Here is a 13,581-nt window from a genome sequence, read left to right as displayed (position 1 = left end):
CTAACAAGTTAAAAGAGAAAGAAAATAAAATAATTCATCAAAAAGATGGCAATGAAAGGCAAGAAAATGTAAATATATTTCATTTGCCCTACATACATGTGATAGGGCAAATTAAATATAAATAGTAAAATCATAGATTCATTTTTAAACATGTCAGCACTCATAGCAAATATAAGCTGGCCATACCATTAATTTATATAAAAATATTTATCAAGTGCTTGTTATGTAGGTTATTCTATACGATGACTGTCTATTACAAATAGGTGTAAAAACCTCAGATACAACTATGCCACAGGCATTGCAATATATTTCTAATAATCCCCTGGGAAATCTTATTATGCACACAAACATATTTTTCTCTCCACTTCGGCCTAAATTATTCTTGACAGATTTACCGATAATATTTTAAATAATACAAATGACAGAGTTGTCTTATATAATCTGGTATGAAATGCCACCACCTTCACCTCAAATTTTGTCTTTTTCTTTCCTTTCCTGCCTCCTCCTCAAAATGTCCTGAAGACATTATTCTCTTTCAAATTCATCCACATGTGTTCTACCTCTCAACTCTGCTCTGTCAACAAGATCTTTCCCTCATATTTCTTCTTCCTCCACATTTTAAGTTATTAAATATATTTGTGTGGAAAGGTAAATACCAGTGTTCAAGACCCAGTTCGGACCAATTAAATCAAAATCTCTAGGGCTGGGGCTGAAGTGTTGATATTTTTAAAGCTATCAGCTAAAAGGTGGCTTAAGGGAGCATTCTGTGATGTTGGAACTGTGTATTTTCAACTGGCTAAGGTTACATGGGTCAATGCTTTTGTAAATATTCACCAAGCTGTATACTCAAGGGGGCTATGCACTTTATATAAGTTATAGCTTAATAAAACTTTTTTAAAATCCAAATCACCCCAATGTTTCTAATACAGAGCTATATTTAAGAGCTATTAAAGTAAAAGGGAAAAAGAAAGGTTGACAAAAAGATTTGGGTGGTGAATATAAACAAGAATGAAAAAAATATATAAAATTCATAGAATATGATTTATCATATAGTATATAAATACTTGGGGAATTATTAAAATTAAATATGGATTTATGAAGAAGAAAAAAATGTGGTTAATTAAAAAAGAAACATAGAATAGAAAACTAAGAATGAAAAATATAATTGATGTTCAATTATATCTTGGGTAGAGCTGACTGCTCTTGGATTAAGATGAGTTTAGTTTCCAGTAAGTTTCAAGAATTATAAAATTACACAAATAAACATGTCTTGAAGATATTATGAGAGTTGAGTGCCATTTGAATGCCACTAGTTGAGTTTAAAGATACAGATTTGAACGTTTTCAAGATTTACTTGGATAATTTCTCCCAAATCATTGATATAGCAAGAAATTTCCAGATGTTTAAGATTAAACCTTGAGTGCAATCATAATCAATACCTGAGAAAAAAGAGAGGATTAAATTGAAAAGCATACAAGCAATATATATAAAGACAGAAGAGAATCTGTAACCTTAGACTCATGAAGCTAAAGATAAAAATAGTTTTAGAAGCAGAAAGTAACTGCTTGTATCAAAGGATGTTGAGAGATCCAAAGTAAAAAAATTAGAAAAGATCAATAAATATTCCAGAAGGATGTCACATAAAAATAAGTTGTTCTGTAATCTGAAAATGCAAGAGATCAAATTGCAAAAGACTTTTAAGAGAATTATAAGAAAATGAATCAATCATACATTAAGAAAATTGTTACTTAGATGTTATGTGTTTTAGGAAAGAAAATTAATAAATATAGAAAATGATAATAACTGTAGGAAGAACTGAAAACCAACAGACTTGCAGAATGTTTAGAATTATATGTTAAACACATTTAGCATCTAATATATAATATCACCCATAGTAATTGTTTAATATGTGTTAATGAATACTATGAATACTGGACATAATTAGCCCTTGTACATACATTTCTATTATTGTGTGGGTATTTGTTTTGAGCAGGAAGGAAGATGAAAATCCTTCAACAAATAGCAATGTCAAAATTGTATTATTATAGACACTTTTTTCAGGAAAATTTAAATTTAAGAGAGAACATTGGGCAAATTTGCTAATATTTTGCAAATAGAGCTTCACGTATTCTTATAAGCTTTCCTTAGTAAGACTCAATTGGTCTTTTTTCATAGTCCAATTTCTATTTCCTTATTTGTAGTCAATTCTGTACATAGGATCATATTACTGGAGCTTTGATAAACTGCCTTTGAAACTACTAGTCATGAAAGAATTGTAAGACTCAGTAACATTCAAGCAAATAAAATTTCTAACATGGCACTGGGTCAAAGTTAAAGAAAGAGTTTTCAATCTGTTGAGTGTTGACAATTAACATACAAATAATCCCTCCATTTCAAAAGCTACTGTGTGTGTGTGTGTGTGTGTGTTCCTCAGTTTGCCCTCAAGCATATATTCAAGTCAGTTTGGAAATTTTTAAGGGTGTTCTTTGTCATTTCTTAACTGACACAGCTCATGCTAGCCTGGTTTATATTCTCAACTACGCATTGACAACAAAGACACTAAAGTGGAGTGATGCTAATTCCTGTTTTAAATAGTTAAATTCCAACTCAGTAGTGCACGATGGCTAACAAAGAAGGTCTTTTAGCATTGACATTCTAGTTGGAAAAACAGATGGAAATTAAGTGATTTACCAAGTATCTCACAAAATATTAACAAAGCAATAGTTAGTTATTATCATCTTCTATTCTTTAAATCGCATTGACTTCCACATGTCTTTACTAGTGTTCTTAAAACCCACAAAGGTATTTTTATATAGAACTTAAAAATACATAAAAGCATAAATAAGAACATCTGAAATTAATCTGATTCCCATTATTCAGATATCATTATAGCACTTATATTTTTTACTTCTTTCTATGCACATGAAATCACTTTTCTTATCACACTGAATGTGCTTCAAATGCTAATGTATTGACTGAATAATTTTATAGGTTATGATGGGCCAAAATATATCCAATTCCTTATTTTACAATTTCCAAATTTTACTCCCATAAATGGCCTTGGAAAGAACTTCCAATTGCAAAAAAAAAAAAAAAAAAAAAAAAAAATGTAGTATCCTTAATTTTAGAAAAATCTTCTAGAACTGGGATTACCAGGTTAGTGAATGAGAGTACTACCAGTGGTCATTGTACAAATCACTCTTCAGAAATGTCACATCGTTTTCTTTTCTATCTGACTACAGAAAGGCCCATTTCACTGTGTCTTTCCGTAATTGGAATGCTTTACTTAAAATAACATGCTTTAATTAGCAATAATACAAACATACTAATATCTTAACTTCTTTCATTAAGGAAAAATGTTTCCAATATGTATTGACTACCTGGTTTCTTCTTTTGTGATTATCTAGACTGGACATGTCTACCAACAAGTAATCTAGCAATCTTAATTTTCCAAGTTTGGTTGTTTTTTAAAAATTGGATGCTTATTTAATTTTATTATGACTATTTTAATTGTTATGGATACATAAAATGTGTATATATTTATGTTGTTATTTATCTGAATAGCAAGATTTAGGGAGACTATATCTGAAGATGCTAGGAAACATTGGTTTTAAAATGGTAATTCTAGTAGATAAGCAGCAGAATGAGCAATTTAATGGGAAAATAGAAATAAATTTACAAGACGTAAATATTTTTATTTTCATTTTACTTTTTAGTTTTTTATTTCAAATCAGCTAATGATGTTTTTATATCTTGGGAATGTTAAAACTGTAATATCTGACTAAAAGTAGAGATATATGTAAATATAAGACATGATTATCACATTTATTCATCTTTTATTGTTTCTAAATTTTGGGGACTTACTTAGGCTTTCTAACTTCCACTTATGATAATAATGTCTTTTAGTACTTGCATGATTTATTTTTAAACATTTATATCCTCAATTCATTTGGTGTTTGAGTGAAAGGATGACATATAGGTTCAGTTTTACCTTTCTAAAAAAATGACCATTGAATGACTGTAAAACATTAATAATTAAAAAAAATCTATTTGCACTAGTGATTTAATTTATCATATACTATACTATACTTTATTAGGTACTTGTGTCCGTTTTATGCTTTCTTTTTGGTACCATTGATCTTTCTGATTATTCGTATGTAAGGACCATATTGTTTTTATGAGAAGATTTTTACTTTATTTTACATTCTAGGAAGGCCAATTCTCCTTTGCCTGTGTTGCTGATCTTCATTTTTAGGGTTTCTTCATCTAGTCATGATTGTTAATTTTTTTCATTTGATTTTCATATGAACTTCTTTAAATCCAGCCAAAGTCTCTTGATAATTTTCTGAGACTATATTATATTTATATTTTATCTTATGCGATTGATACCTTTATGATGTTTGATTGTTTTGGCAAAATAATGGGACTTTGTCTTTTACTGAAATATTTAAAACTGTTTTTTCTATAGGTTTTACACATTTTATTTTAGGTATTCTCTTTTTCTATTTTCTTAACAAGGTATTTTTGTGATTATTATTTGAATATGCAAAGGGATTTGAATTTCTTATTTTTTATACATTAATTCCTTATTGAAATGTTTGTATTCAGTTTTTACTCTGTGGTAGTTTTATTAAAAATTTCTCTTAAATGTTCTGGACATGCTACTAAGTGTTGCCCTCTTTTCTAATTCTTATTTTTCAAATTGATTTTTTATTTTCCTTTTGTTTTGGATAATAACTATAATTCAATGCTAAACATCAGTTCAGACAACAGGATAGAAAGATTTATCTTGATTGTAGTGGATAGAGCTCTATTCTGTCTAATGTGTCAGATATTGGCTTTGCAATTGAAGTACATAGATTTTTATCAAGCTTAGAAAGTCACAATATTTTATTTTATTAGTGCTTTATGTAACAAATGGTTACTTGACTTTTTGAAACTTTAAAAATGTATATAATTGTAATCACATTAATGGATATACTGTATTGATATGGTTTGGCTGTGTCCCCAGCCAAATCATATCTTGAATTGTAGTTCCCATAATCCCCACATGTCGTGGGAGGAACCCAGTGGGAGTGATTTATTCATGGGAGTGGTTACTCTCTATGCTGTTCTTGTGATAGTGAGTTCTCAGGAGATCTAACAGTTTTATAAGGAGAAAATCTTTTTCCCCCTTTTGCTTGGCACTTCTCCTTGCTGCTGCCATGTGAAGAAGGACAAGTTTGCTTCCTCTTCTGCCATGATTGTAAGTTTTCTGAGGCCTCCCCAGTCATGCTGAACCATGAGTCAATTAAACTACTTTCCTTTATAAATTACCCTGTCTTGAGTATGTCTTGATTACTAGCATGAGAACTAACTAATACATGTATTAAATCTTCTTTGGATTTTTGGAATAAAGCCTGCCTAATTATGCTGTAGTTTTTAGTGTGCTTTTAAATATTTCTAATAATATTTTATTCATGAATAAGTAGGAATGGTCTGAACTTTTCTTATAAAATCTTGACTGGGTATGACAATATCTGCATTTATAAAAAGCATTGAAAGTTTTCCTTTCTAATCTCTATAGCAATTTAGGCGGCATTAAAATGACCACTTTTTGAATGTTTATTAGAATTTTCCAGTAAAATTCTGCCTGGTTCTTTGTGGAAAGTAGCTCACTGAAATATATATATATATGTGTGTGTGTGTATATATATATATGTGTGTGTGTATATATGTGTGTGTGTATATATATGTGTGTATATATGTGTGTGTGTATATATATATATATATATATATATATTCCATTCACTGAATTCCAGATAGATAGATAGATAGATAGAATTGATGGATTTTTGCTCACAGAAGCAGAAAAATAATGTATTTTTGAAATAGAAGATTGTCATTCTAGCATGGACTCAGAAATCTACACTTTATTTTAAATATTCCTTTCTAAACATGTTACCCTAGATAACTTCACTCTATTAGAGAAAAAATAATCTGTTTTTAAATTCATTTTTAGTGTGATTTTGAGTTATTCCATTCACTGAATTCCTGATTATTTTCATAAATATAGACAAATATCACAATGTTTCTTTCCTCCTTAATGCTTCAAAGGCCTAAAGTTCACTTATGAACCTCAGGATCTAAGTCTCAGTTCTCAGCTTCAGCTACATCCACATCCAAATCCAGCCTCAAGTACAGCACATGTTGAAGGTAATGCATTTACCCTCTCTTGGTTTGATCTTTTTATTTCATTTATTTTTCTAGTTAGTATCTTGGATTTAGCACATTCACTACAAAGGTGAAGGAGATACAGGGTTATAACAATTGGCATATAGCAAATTTTCAAAACTATTAGAGACATCTAAAGAAAGAAAAAAATGGAGCAGTCACTTATTGGAAGGAAGTAGAAGAGTGTATCTGCTTATATGAATTCTATAGTAACATATGCCACAATAAACAACATTCAGCACAATTAGATAATTCCATAAAAAGCTAAGCTAAATTTATTTTCCTGCTATCAAATCTCCATACTTCTCAGATGTGATCCATTATCCAGGAGATAACTAGAAAGCATTTTTCATTCTTATACTTAGGCATTAGGTGATGATGAATGGAAGTATTATTTTGTTGACAGCTTTTAGAACTTTGAAACAAAGAGTGAAAAACGGATACTCAGATATTTTAAATATCAGTTATTTTATTTTCTTCAGCTTCTGATATCTTAAAGAAGTGATAAATAATTCCCAATCTGGAAGCTGTTATTTATTTTTGTCTATTAATTAATTAAAAAAAACTTCGTGATAGAATTACCACATTTGTGTTCATGTATTTGAATGTTGATATTTTAACTTAAAAAAAAAAAAAAAAACTTTTCATGTTAGAAACTTCCTTTCCTTCAGCACCTTCCCTGCGAAAAACCACAAATGTAATGTGCCCACGATTTTATGAGGCCCTGATATGTTTATACAAAACAACCAAAAGTTTTCTATGCACTTTCCATTTACTCAAGGCATACTTTGACTGACACATACCACCTGTTCAAAGCAAAAATCCTTTGTAGTTTCTGAGTCAAAGTCAAAAAGGTATCTCAAAATCAGAGAATGTGATTGTTTTCAAATTTATGAGTAATGCTTAATAGCTTACTATATTATAAAATCCAACATTCATTTAAATAATTTGTATATTATTAATTGTAATGTGGATGCAGAGGAACTGGTCTGTTCCTTAATTCTTCATATAAGGGAAGGATATCATAAGCCTGTGCAGTTAAAATTGTTATTTTCTATGAGGGTTTCCAAATTTCTTACTCATGATTCAAGAATCATAGTACACATCAAAAGTAGGGCTGTTTGAGGCCAAAATATTTTCTTCTTTCCCCTTCCTTTTTTTTTGAAGTTTTCAATTAATTCAGGAAATATTTAATAATCATGTTATGCTTCGCTTGGAAGTATGACGTTTTTGTCTATATCACTTGTGATGCATTCAAATTGTTGTGGATTTAATGACTATGAAATAGTAAATTCTGGTTTAATTTCATTTTACTGCTTAACAAGGTAGCATATTATGAATAATAAAATGCTTCCAGGTGCAGTGAGTTGAGCTCTTTTCATGTTATTCTTACAAGTGTAAGTGAACACAAACATTAAGGAATAATTTTAAAATATATCAAGAGTGCTCGAAAACTTTATAAACTGTGAGTTATTCTTATCATATAACTTTAGCTTAAGTAAGTAGAAACTCATATAATGATTTAAGTATTAGAAGTTCCTACAATATTTAGATTAAAATTGTGAATAAAATACATGTCCAGTAATAATGGATTGGCTAAGTTAATACTTTCTGTCTGAATTTATATTTATATATTCAGTAATGTAAAGATCAGCTTAAGTACCATTTCCACTTGAGAGTCTCAGCTTTGAAAGTAAAAGCTTGACAAACTCAAACTAATGCCCCAACTAAATGTATCACTCCAAACCTGATAACAAAGCCCCAGCCACATTGACATTGCTTATGTTCCTTGAACATGCCAAACCTATTAATACCTAGAGCCTTGGCACTCCAGACACTATTATATTTTCTATTTCCTTATTTTTATTAATGTTATCACTACTTTGAAATGATTCATTTGATTTCTTTCTCTTAATTATCATCTCCTTCTACTGAAATATAAACTATTATGAGCATAAGGGTATGGCTTACTTTCTTCAAAAAAAAAGCATAAGCACATTTCTTGGTATATTTTAGGCACCCAAAAATGTTTGATGAAATAATTAATGAATAAGTAAATTAATACCAGGATATTTAGGGAACATTAAAGCACTTGTGGTAAGTTTCAGGAAAATGATGCATACCGAGCGAAGGGTAGTTATTATATACTAGGCAGAGGGAGAATTAAAAATATATTAATCTGTTAATAATGATAACCCAAAGAAGTATCAAAGATAATATTGTGTTCTCTATATCATTCCTTATTTGCTAAATTATTCTGTAAAATGGCTAGTGTCACTTTTCTAATCAGAAAACTAAACACAGCATTTAAAGCTACCATAATATGATGGGAAAATTTGATTAATTAGAAACATTTTTCTTTTTAAATCACTAATGCCTATATAATCCTTGAATATATTACTAGAGCACTTAAAAAATTTAACAGAAAAATAACATATACATAACATAGAAACAAAGATGTGTACATTTTCTTAAAGGAAGTATCTCTTGATAAAAAAATTATAAAAATGATCAAATGTTTGTAACCAATAAAAGATATTCAAAACAGGCTGCAGTCAATGCTCAAGAATGTCTATAAACAAAAAAGTTGATGATTTAAAAAATATTTGTAAGATGGTCTTATTATATCATTTTATGAATAAGAAAAAAATACAATGAAAAGACTAAAACATCTTTAAAAAGGATCTTCATTATAAAATATCAACCATCTTTATACCTATTATGACATTATGCATCTAACTTCCTTGTAAAATGAAATGGCAATTGAATGTAATTTTCTTGACATGATTAGTTGTGAAATACCATAAGTGAATCACAGATCTGAAAATAAATCCCAATTATTTTTGCTTCTCCTCGAGAGTGCTAGCCACTTAAATATTTCTCATTTTTCAATTTTATATTGAAAATACTATTCTAATAAACATTAAAATTTCCCAAACAATTCTTGCCTAAAATTAACCAGTAGTATTTTTAATGACTTGTGTATATAAACAATGGGTTTCCTAAGTGTTATCACTACAAATTCATTTCAATTATGTTAGCACATCTAATATGACATAGACCATACTAAGCTCAGCTTAGTATCATTAGAGAGAATACACAATAAGCTAAATTAGTAATGACATTACTTTGCTAGCTGAATTTTTTCTTATAAAATTATTTGACACATGAGAGGAATTTACAACTTACATATTTAAATAATAATATTTAATCTTCTGAAAATTACTGGGTTATTTTTATGCCACTTTGACATAACTAAAGGCAAAAAAATTGAGAAAAGTGACATTAATTTAATTATTTAATGTCATAAAGTGTCAAAGTCACTTTTGGGCTTATCAAATGATTAATCTGAGTGTAATTTTCAGAACAAAATAATGAGTACACTCTACTTCTGCTTAGAAATATAATTGCACTGTTACTGTGCTCAGCTTAGTATCATTAGAGAGAATACACAATAAGCTAAATCAGTAATGACATTACTTTGCTAGCTGATTTTTTTCTTATAAAATTATTTGACACACGAGAGGAATTTACAACTTACATATTAAATAATAATATTTAATCTTCTGAAAATTACTGGGTTATTTTTATGCCACTTTGACATAACTAAAGGCAAAAAAAATTGAGAAAAGTGACATTAATTTAATTATTTAATGTCATAAAGTGTCAAAGTCACTTTTCATAAAAAATAAAATCTCCAAAATTTTTAAGAAATTAAAGAAATGATTGGTTTCTAAGGCAGACATTAGTTATTCATATTTCAGGATCTTGATCCCACTTGTTTAAAATTTCCATTGAAATCCCCTCTCTTGTCTGCAGCCAATCTGGGCACAATGGTTTTGGCATCCATCAATTGGAAAGTTTGCTCAACTTTAATTTTTTAGTCATAATTGTGTAAGCTGAAACAATTGAGATGTCAATGATGTTGGCTATTGTTTATGCTGTTGTCAGTCCTCTTCAATTAGAGCATGAGCAAGATTAATTTATTCCTCACAAATCAATGTAGACGGTCCATCCCTCTGGGGTTCATCTTCAACATTGTGTTATTCCTTCTTAAAACAAGTTATCCATCTGTAAAGTGCTGATTTATTTGAGGGAATTTTCCCCATACACTTTTTGGAAAGCATAAGTAATTTTATCATTCTTCCATCCAAACTTCAACATAAATTTTATGTTTGTTTTGGCTTGAATTTTAGCAAAATCCATGTTGCTCTGATAGGGGCTGTTTTCAAACTGATGTCTTTAGCATGCCAAACTAGATTCTATTCAGACATGGTATACAAATTAGTATGAGTTTAATTTGATACAAAACAATTTATCTATGCCTAGTTTTTTAAATAATATTTTCTATAAACTTTCTGAAGACCCCAACACTTCTCTAACTCCTTTCTCAATTCGTATATAGTTTTCAAATTTATTTTCTATATATGTTATAAATATCACATTGTGTCCTTTTCTGTTTGTTTGTTTAATCATTTGGAAATATTTAAGTTTTAAATGATATGAAAAATGTTATATATTTGCTAATGTACTTAGCATGTCTTGTACTCTTCATTTCTTTGTGTTGGCCCATATTTACTTCGGGTAATATTTTTCTTCTGTCTGAAGAAATTTCTTCAACTGTTTTTCATCACAGATGTTCCAGTAATGATATTCTTGAGTTTTATATATCTGAAAAAATTATCTATTTCATCTTTGACTTTGTAAGACCTTTTCTTTGGGTGTAGAATTCTAGTATTAGAATTCTTTGTTCTCCAGTACTCTAAAGTTTTTCTCAGTTATCTGTGATCTTGCTTTGAATCTGATGAAAAGTTTTCTGTCATATATTTTTGTTTCTCTATAGATAATCTATCTTTTTTTTCCAAGCACACCTTTAAGATTTTAATCTTTATAACTGATTTTTATTCATGTAATTATGTTTCTTGGCAGAGTTTCTTTTTTCCCATATTTTTAGGGCTTTCTGTATCTTGAACGCTTCAAGGGCACTACTCTGCCCTTGAAACTTTGGGTTTACAGTTTTTATCAAATTGTAAAATTGTTGTATAATTATTCCTCCAAATAATTTTCTGCCACTCCCTCTTTCAGGGACTCCAATTATACATAAAAATAGACTGCTTGAATTTGTATCACAGCTAACTGGTCTGCTCTCTTTCTCTCTTTTCTCACTCTGTTTGCTCTCAGTGTTTTATTTTCAACAGTTCCTATTGCTACATATTCAATTTCATGAATCATTTTTCCTGGGGTGTCTAATTGGCAATTTGTCATTAATTTTATGCCAGACATTATTTTTACTTCGGAAAGTTCAACTTGGTTCTTTTTCGTATCTTACATGTCTCTCCTTAAAAAGTTTAACCTTTCCTTTAGCTTTCGGAATATATGAACTACAGTTATAAAAACTGTTTCTGATTCCCTTATCTGTTAATTTTATCATCTGCACCACTCCTAGGATAGGTGTGATTGATTTTTTTTCTTCATTCTGGGTGTATTTTTTTTTTTTGCTTCTGTTTATGCCTAGTTATATTTCATTAAATGAAAGCTATTGTAAACTTTACTTTGTCAGGTGCTAGATAATTTTCTATCCCCATAAAATATTCTTAAGCTTTGTGCTAGGACATATTTAAGTTACTTAAAAACAATTTGTTTTTTTTTTTGAGTATGATTTTTAGGATCTGTTAGTCATTACTAGAATAATGTTTAAAGCTAATTATTTCAACCTTTAAAGCAAGGCCTTTCGGGGTTCTCTGCATAATGGTTTGTAATTTGTGAGATCTTCTACTTTGACTGGTGGAAACAGGCAATAGCCCAGCCTTTGTGCTACAAGCTATGCCTGTGAAAACTGAAATGTTCCTCTTATATTTTTAGGTGGTTCTTTTCCCAGCCTTGGGTAATTTTCTCACACACACATACTGGTCAGTTATCTGCTAGTTGTTCTGGAAGGACCTTCTACAGATACCAGAATTTTTTTTTTCTCCACTACTCTGCCCTGCAAACCCTACCTACCATTGTCCCTCTAGACTCTTAGCTGTATTTCCTCAGCTCAGGGAGTTCACCCTTTCTGCTGAAGTTACTGCTCTTTGCGTTAAGGCCTAGAAAGTCTTATAGCAGTAAGTTGAGCAATTGTAGAGCTTGCTTAGTTTATTTCCCATCTCTCAGGGACTCTATTCTTTCATTGTATAATTTCAAATATATTGAAAGCCTTTGTTCTTTTGCTTAGGATTTTCTCGGCTCTTTGGGCTCTTGTTTGGTTCCACGTGAATTTTAAAATAGTTTTTTTCTAGTTCTGTGAATAATGTCATTGACGTTTGATAGGAATAGCATTGAATCTGTAAATTGCTTTAGGCAGAATGGCCATTTTAACAATATTGCTTCTTCCTATCCATGAGCATGGAATATATTTCCATTTATTTGTGTCATCTCTGATTTTTTAGTGTTTTTGTAGTTTTCATTGTAGAGTTCTTTCACCTCCCTGGTTAGCTGTATTTGTGGTATTTCATTTTTTCTTGTGGCAATTGTGAATGAAATTGCATTCCTAATTTGGCTCTTGGCTTGTCTGTTGTTGTTTAGGAATGCTAGAGATTTCTGTGGGTTGATTTTGTATCCTGAAATTTTGAGGCAGTTGTTTACCAGCTTAAGGAGCTTTTTAGGCTGCAACTATGGGGTTTTCTAGATATAGAATCAAGTTACTTGCAAAAAGTGAGAGTTTGATTTCCTCTTTTTCTATTTGCATGCCCTTCTCTTGTCAGATTGCTCTGGCAAGGCAGCCAATACTATGTTGAAAAGGAGTGGTGAGAGAAGATATCCTTGTCTTGTGCCAGTTTTCAAAGGGAATGCTTCCAGTTTTTGCCCATTCATTATGATATTTGTTATGGGTTTGTCATATATGACTCATTATTTTGAGCAAAAAGAACAAAGCAGGAAGCATTATGCTACCCAACTTCAACTATACTACAGGGATACAGCAACCAAAACAGCATAGTACTGGTTCAAAAACCGACACACAGATCAATGGAACAGAATAGAGAGCCCACAAATAAGGCTACACACCTGTAACCATCTGATCTTTGACAAAGCTGCAAAAGCAATAGGGAAAGGAATTACCCTCTTCAACAAATGGTGCTTGGATAACTGGCTAGTCATTTGCAGAGGACTGAAACTAGACCCCCTTTTTACTCTATATATGAAAGTTAACTCAAGATTTTTGGATTAAAGACTTAAATGTAAAATCCAGAACTATAAAAACCCTGAAAGACAACCTAGGCAATACGATTCTAGACATAGGCCCTGTCAAAGATTTCATGATGAAGATGTCAAAAGCAATTACAACAAAAGTGAAAATTGGTACATGAGATCTAATTAAACTAAGGAGCT

This window comes from Nomascus leucogenys, chromosome 11 (genome assembly GCF_006542625.1).
Source record: "Nomascus leucogenys isolate Asia chromosome 11, Asia_NLE_v1, whole genome shotgun sequence".
NCBI lineage: Eukaryota > Metazoa > Chordata > Mammalia > Primates > Hylobatidae > Nomascus > Nomascus leucogenys.
Note: the sequence above shows the minus strand (reverse complement) of the source record.